We start from the raw sequence: 8,690 nt of genomic DNA, 5'->3' as shown, positions 1-8,690 counted from the left end.
CAGTAAACATGTCCCACCAGTGATGTGGTTCTTGGGTCAGTCAGTGATTGCTGAGTGAACTTGAAATATGAGTGAAATTGTATTTGCATTTTGGTATGAGACAATGAAAGGACAGATTGACCATATATTTCTGTTGCCTACTCTCCTCAGAATTAGGCTTACAAGTTATATCTTGAAATGTAGTAACTGTAACTGTCCTGTTTTTACTCAATACAGTACAAAATATAAGAACTACAATACGCAATAAATACAATCTGTACATTACACAATGTACACTACAATACAATTTATAATACAATATACAATATAACATACAACAGCAGGAGCGTGAGTGTTATGAATAATATAAATGCTAAATGATAAGTGATATATGGTATTGCACAGTAGGTAAGTGGTAATATGATATCAGTAGTGAACACTGAGGCACAGTGGCAGTGCAGTGATGATGCAATAACAGAACAACAGTCCAACAACTGGACAATAACTACAGTGTCTTGTGGTTAGAGGTTTGACTCTCACTTCAACACATCAACCCAGTCTGATGTCTCAGTGTGTAGCGTGTGGAGACTGTTATGTTACCTATGATAACTTTAACTGTGCTTGCTTTACCACTGAGTCCCCGTTCATTGTCAATGCCGCCCCCTAGTGGCACAAAGTCAACGTTACAGTGTGACTAATGAACTAACGGACTGACCGATCCATAGTCCCCCTTTGGTGGGGGACAATAACCTGACAGACGCCTTGTGAGTGGAGCTTGGATGCAGATGAGCAGATGTCCCACATGGTTGCTGGTTCAAGTCCCACAGCTGCACTGTTAGCATGTGAGACACTGTGCAGTCTGCAGGTTTGTATCAGTAACATGAAGAGAGTCAGCAGAGAGTCTGACTCTGAAGCAGATCAACATTACTGTGGAAATCAGTGGTGTTTAAACATAATGGCTGAAGACACACACACACACACACACACACACACACACACACACACACACACACACACTGCCCCCTAGTGGCCAGCAGTATCAACAGATAGATAAACTCTCCTATAGGCAGTAATACGATACATAGACACTAGCACTATATATAACAGACAGGCGCTGGGTAAAGTAAAGTAGAACATACTGACACACCTTCACCTGTAGTCTTCCTCCCTCCTCACACTCATCCTCTTCCTCTTCAGTAGGAATGTTTTTGGCGTTCCTGTCACCGGGGTCAGCCGGGCCGCCTCGCATCACATCCTGTTCTCCGCTCTGGATGGAGGGACAGGGATTCAAATCCCAAAGCTCTCCACCCCCCGCAGCCTCCGCCCCGACTGAGTCTGCTGCTCAGAGTTTTCTCTGACAGATTTTCAAATTGCCTTTTCAAAAGTTGCTTGAAATTCCAGAGTGGAGACGAGGTTTGAATCCAAAAGCCACAGCTGCTCTGCAGGTGAACCGGTCTAAACTCTCTGAGAGCTTTTCTCCTCTAGCTGGGCTTTAAAACTTCACCAGAACTTCAGAGCTGAACTGAGACCTGAACCCTGAACAGTTCTTACTGATGTGTTATAATACACTACACTACACTACCACTACACTACACTACTGTATACTATACTATAGCTTATACTACACACTACACTACACACACTATACTACTGTATACTATACTATACTACACTACACTACACTATACTACACTACACTACACTATACTATACTACACTACACTACACTATACTACTGTATACTATACTATACTATACTACACTACACTACACTACTGTATACTATACTATACTACACTACACTACACTACACTATACTACACTATACTATACTATACTATACTACACTAACACTTCACTATACTATGCCATGCCATACTATACTATACTATACTACATCTATAATATCCTTAGCCTAGTGCCTAATAATATACTATACTATACTATACTATCTATACTATACTATACTATACTACACTACACAATACTATACTATACTATACTATACTATGCCATGCCATACTATACCATACTATGCTATACTATGCCATACTATACTACACTACGCTATACTATACTACACTACACTATACTATACTATGCCATGCCACACTATACTATTGCTATACTATGCCATACTATACTATACTATGCCATGCCATACTATACTATACTATGCTATACTATACCATACTATGCTATAGTATACTATACTATACTGTGCCATGCCATACTATACTATACTATGCCATGCTATACTATACCATACTATGCTATACTATGCCATACTATACTACACTACGCTATACTATTCTACACTACACTATACTATACTATGCTAAACTATCCTACAGTATACTATACTATGCCATGCCATACTATACTATACTATGCCATGCTATACTATACCATACTATGCTATACTATGCCATACTATACTACACTACGCTATACTATACTACACTACACTATACTATACTATGCTAAACTATCCTACAGTATACTATACTATGCCATGCCATACTATACTATACTATGCCATGCCATACTATACCATACTATGCTATACTATGCCATACTATACTACACTACGCTATACTATACTACACTACACTATACTATACTATGCCATGCCACACTATACTATGCTATACTATGCCATACTATACTATACTATGCCATGCCATACTATACTATACTATGCTATACTATACCATACTATGCTATAGTATACTATACTATACTGTGCCATGCCATACTATACTATACTATGCCATGCTATACTATACCATACTATGCTATACTATGCCATACTATACTACACTACGCTATACTATTCTACACTACACTATACTATACTATGCTAAACTATCCTACAGTATACTATACTGTGCCATGCCATACTATACTATACTATACTATGCCATGCCACACTATACTATGCTATACTATGCCATACTATACTATACTATGCCATGCCATACTATACTATACTATGCTATACTATGCTAAACTATCCTACAGTATACTATACTATGCCATGCCATACTATACTATACTATGCCATGCTATACTATACTATGCCATGCTATACTATGTTATACTATCCTACAGTATACTATACTATACTGTGCCATGCCATACTATACTATACTATGCCATGCTATACTATGTTATACTATCCTACAGTATACTATACCATGCCATACTATACTATACTACACTATACTATACTATACTATACTATACTATGCCATGCAATACTATACTATACTATACTATACTATACTATACTATACTATACTATACACTACACTATACTATACTATACTATACTATACTATGCCATGCCATACTATACCATACTATGCTATACTATGCCATACTATACTACACTACGCTATACTATACTACACTACACTATACTATACTATGCCATGCCATACTATACTATGCTATACTATGCCATACTATACTATACTATGCCATGCCATACTATACTATACTATGCTATACTATGCCATACTATACTATACTATGCCATGCCATACTATACTATACTATGCTATACTATCCTACAGTATACTATACTATACTGTGCCATGCCATACTATACTATACTATGCCATGCTATACTATACTATGCCATGCTATACTATGTTATACTATCCTACAGTATACTATACTATACTGTGCCATGCCATACTATACTATACTATGCCATGCTATACTATGTTATACTATCCTACAGTATACTATACTATACTGTGCCATGCCATACTATACTATACTATGCCATGCTATACTATGTTATACTATCCTACAGTATACTATACTATACTGTGCCATGCCATACTATACTATACTATGCCATGCTATACTATACTATGCCATGCTATACTATGTTATACTATCCTACAGTATACTATACTATACTGTGCCATGCCATACTATACTATACTATGCCATGCTATACTATGTTATACTATCCTACATTATACTATACTATGCCATACTATACTATACTATACTATGCCATGCTATACTATACTATGCCATGCTATAATACAGTATACAGTGAAACACTTTGTCACACTGTACTGTGCAACAGTAGTGAAGCGGTTTGCACTGTTAGCATGGTGTGGCTCATACTGACCAGCAGAGCGCACTGTTGGCCTCTTTATATTATATTAGATTTATTTATATTTCACCTTTTATTTCAGTCAGAGACACTTACATCAAAGGAGTTTGGACCAAATGGCACAAACGGTTCCAAGCAGCATGTGAGAGATTCTGCAGGAGCGACATAAAACCCCCAAGACTCAGTACACATCCTGACATTAACAATATGAAACCAACATAAAACCAGACAGAGCTCAGAGAGAGCAGCTCACAGCAGGAGGTCAGAGCTGGAGGAGACAGTAGCTGTCAGATTATAAACTCTGCCTCATTGAATTGTTTGAATGTGATTGATGATGAGAGTCAGCTGTTTGGATAGGACAGCTGATAGCCAATCAGATCAGCTGACAGCCAATCAGATCAGCTGACAGCGTGCACAACTTCAGAGTTCTCCCTGAACTAACGATGCTCCATTTCACTGCATCATCAATTAAACAACAATCTGTAATCATCAATTAAATTCTTTGACATACTGTACACTGACATGGCATACTGTAACATTATGAAAAACTACAGTATGACATACTATGAAAATATTATTTTCTCTACATTGTTTACGTGCATCATTGACTTATCAGTCACTACAGTGAGACATAAAACACAAAAACAGTTTTTGAAGAGATCATCTGCCCGACAAGCTAGTTAGCATTAGCCTCCACCTAGCCAGCAGCTAGCAGCTAACTAGGCCACATATTCACGTTTTTTAAATTTTAGTTGAGTGTAGCTTGACTTATGGAGTTGATATGATGTTCCAACATAAAACAAATGACACGATTTGTAGGAATCTGCCTACATAAAAAAGTTAGTTACCATCAAATGTGCGACTGTTTCACCCAGTGGGGAAAATCTGTTTATGTGCCATCTATAACTCTAAAGATACGTTACTAAAAAATATATAATGTTTTGTAGTGTGGTAACTTTTGTAAAAGTTAAACTTTTTTGTGAAGTACCAACGCATCTGTTGTGGAAGGTCAAAAATGGACTTGATTGAGTTTTGACCTCCTGCCATGTCTCTTCTCTCTTCTGTCAAACAAAAAATCCTCTCATGTAAAAAGTGAGGCAGCACTCAGAGTTTTATTGAAAATAAATACATCTTTATTATTCTCATCATCTCTACAGTGATCCCTCCCAGCATCCCCACTGACAATAGACAATGATAGTAGACATTGGTAGACATCAGTAGACACACAGTGAAACATTAGAAGTGTCATAGATCGATTAGTAAAACACATCAGAGTCTGTTGAGTCAGAGAGATAAAGCTTTAAACCTGCTTTAACCTGACAGTTCAGAGTCTCTTCTGCCTCATGGCCTTATGTGTGTGTGTGTGTGTGTGTGTGTGTGTGTGTGTGTGTGTGTGTGACTGACTAGAATCAGCATTACAGTGCAGATAAAGCTTTAGCTGTCTGTCCCGGACAGGACAGTCCTCTAAACTAGAGCTCAGTCCAAACAGCAGGAGGAGCGCTTGATTTCTCTGTCGGCTGTGATCACAGCAGAGACTTTCTCTGCTCAGACTCAAAGCTCAGCTGAGTCATTAGCATCAGTCAGATAATCTGAAGTAACAATGGAGAAACTTTGTTAAAAATCAAAATGTAGCAGAGAAAGTCAGTGATGTTCTGTTTACAGACAGACAGGCAGACAGACAGGCAGACAGACAGGCAGACAGGCAGACAGACAGACAGACAGACAGGCAGACAGACAGGCAGACAGGCAGACAGGCAGACAGACAGACAGACAGGCAGGCAGACAGACAGACAGACAGGCAGACAGACAGACAAACAGACAGGCAGACAGGCAGACAGACAGGCAGACAGGCAGACAGACAGACAGACAGGCAGACAGACAGGTAAACAGCCAGACAGTGTTAGAGTGGTGCAGAAGGATTGATTGTGATCGTGTCCCGGTTGACATTAAATTTATTGATCAGGATTGCAGTGATCAGTGTTTTCTCTCATATTATTGCACAGATATTTGTCATCAGACAGTTTGAAGCTAACATGCTAATGCTGCTAAAGTTAGGGCTACACTTCCTGCTCGCCCATAAATGGTCTGGTCAGGCACTACACTAGGCTCCTCCCTCTAGCCATATATGGCATGACCAGACCACGACATCATCATCATCATCATCACCATCACCATGACAACTTACTGTAACCTTCTGCTGAGCTGAGTCACCTCTGACCTTTAACCTCATCACATCACACACTGACATCAACACCTGCTCTAACAACCAAGACGTTACATAGTGCGCACACACACACACACACACACACACACACACACACATACACACATACACACATACACACACACACACACACACACACACACACACACACACACACACACACACACTCATACACACATACACACACACTGTGTGCAGGTAGGTGTAGCTCTCATTACATTAAAAGATCATTCTCATTTAACTGAAGCAACATCCTCATTAAGTTAAGGTGTACTTCTCTTTAAGGCATAGCTCATTAGGTTAAGGCATAATTCTCATTAAGCTAAGACTTAGTTCTCACTGAGACTTAGTTCTCATTAAGTTACAACTTAATTCTCATTGAGTTAAGGTGTAGTTTTCATCAAGACTTAGTTCTCATTAAGTTAAGTAAGACTTAGTTCTCACTGAGACTTAGTTCTCATTAAGTTTAATCTCAGGATTAGTTCTCATGAAGCTAAGGCACAGGTGTCATTATGTTAAGGTGCAGTTCTTGCTAAGTTAAGGTGCATCTATCATTAGGTTAAGACACAGTTCTGATAAAGTTAAGGCACAGTTCACTGGCTGATAGTCCTGGTAGTGATTAATGCTAAGACCAAGTTAGTGCTTAGGGATTAAACCAGACACTGGGTCCAACTGTAGACCTGGAGCAGCAGCTCCGGGTCTGATGGTGGATCAGGATGTGATGGAGTCAACTACTGGTGTCATGACCAGTTTAAAGTTAATTATGGTTCCACAGTCGTAGTTATGATGGTGTTATCCAGCTGACTGGTCATGGTGTGAGGAGCTCCTAGTGGGAAGGCTTAGTGTCAGTACTGGTTGTACTGGTTGTACTGGTTTAGGTCTGGTCTGTCCAGCTGGAGGAACTAGGGGGAATACTGACAGTAAAGTTAAACCAGAGAACAGAAACCCAGCCCATGACCACAGTGAAGTATGGTGGTGGTGATGATGATGATGATGATGATGATGATGATGATGATGATGATGATGATGATGATGATGATGATGGTGTCTATGTAGGAATGTTGACAGTAGAGGAACTGTCTTGTTCTTGTCATCAGCAATGTCACACAGTCAGCTTGTCCTACTAGCTGTTAAGACGTGGAGAGAGGTTCTGTAGTACTAGCAGTAGTAGTATTAGTAGTAGTAGTAATAGTAATAGTGATAGTAGTGATAGTAGTGGTAGTAGTAGTAGTAGTAATAGTAGTAGTAGTAGTAGTCGTCCAGGCCTGGACTAGCACGGATCAGAACATTTCTGGTCCAAATGTTGACAGGAAACAGGAAGTGAGGAAAAGTGGTGTTTCACTGAAAGGGTTCAACACCAGAGGTGGACCAGAGGTGGACCAGAGGTGGACCAGAGGGTGGACCAGAGGTGGACCAGAGGTTGGACCAGAGGTGGACCAGAGGTGGACCAGCGGTGGACCAGAGGGTGGACCAGAGGGTGGACCAGAGGTGGACCAGAGGTGGACCAGAGGGTGGACCAGAGGGTGGACCAGAGGGTGGACCAGAGGGTGGACCAGAGGGTGGACCAGTGCTCCCAGTCTACATCACAACAGAAAACCAGACTGAACTGGAAACGTCTTCATCGCTGTCAGGAAGTCTGAACCCTGATCTGACAATAGAGGCTCTTTCTCTTCACTGTGTCTTTCACTAACGAGGAAGCTCGTTAACACGGGGGGGGGGGGGGGGGGGGGGGGTAGTAGTCCATCCTATCAACAGTGTTACAGACATACAGTGTTACAGACACATAGTGTTACACACAGACAGTGTTACTTGAATATACAGTGTTACAGACAGACAGTGGTGTTGCTAAGGCTGTGGTTACTAAGGCTGTAGTTAGGGCAGTGCTCTGCTGTTGCCATGACTACAGGCGGTACTGTCTGGGCGATCTCCGTGGCGACGCGGCGGCCAGCAGCTCGCTGTAGATCTCCTGTCGCACTTCCTGTGCCACGCTCTCTCTGATCTAAAACACAAGCAACACACAGGTTTTATAAAGAAGCAGTTTCTAACAAACCTTCACACAGTTCACACTGATCCTCCACCTGTCTGATCCTCCACCTGTCTGATCCTCCACCTGTCTGATCCTCCACCTGTCTGATCCTCCACCTGTCTGATCCACATGACCTGAGGAGACTGAACACATACTTCTGTTGAGGCTTAGATCTTATCGTGGATGGAAGGAGAATCAGCTCAGTTTACTATAGAAATAAACTAGAAATCTTACTCATGCAGTGTTTAATGGAGAGGAATGGGTTCAATAAGGCCTTACAGTCGATTTTCAATTCTGTACACTTCACTACTGTGGAGAGA

General features: G+C 40.6%; 1 long non-coding RNA gene across 1 annotated transcript; it reads left to right on the top strand.

Annotated features, from left to right (window-relative positions):
• Positions 1 to 5,254: 5,254 nt before the first annotated feature.
• On the top strand, positions 5,255 to 8,083 carry LOC139640215 (uncharacterized). Its single transcript, XR_011694904.1, has 2 exons — positions 5,255 to 7,718; positions 7,821 to 8,083. It is a non-coding gene; the product is annotated as an uncharacterized lncRNA (long non-coding RNA).
• The last annotated feature ends 607 nt before the right edge of the window (positions 8,084 to 8,690 follow it).

The sequence above is a fragment of the Centroberyx affinis genome, unplaced genomic scaffold, assembly GCF_046629955.1.
Source record: "Centroberyx affinis isolate AG114_WGS23_722 - 3 ecotype Tasmania unplaced genomic scaffold, CSIRO-AGI_Caff_v1 ptg008647l_1, whole genome shotgun sequence".
NCBI lineage: Eukaryota > Metazoa > Chordata > Actinopteri > Beryciformes > Berycidae > Centroberyx > Centroberyx affinis.
This window is presented reverse-complemented; position numbering and strand designations above follow the sequence as displayed.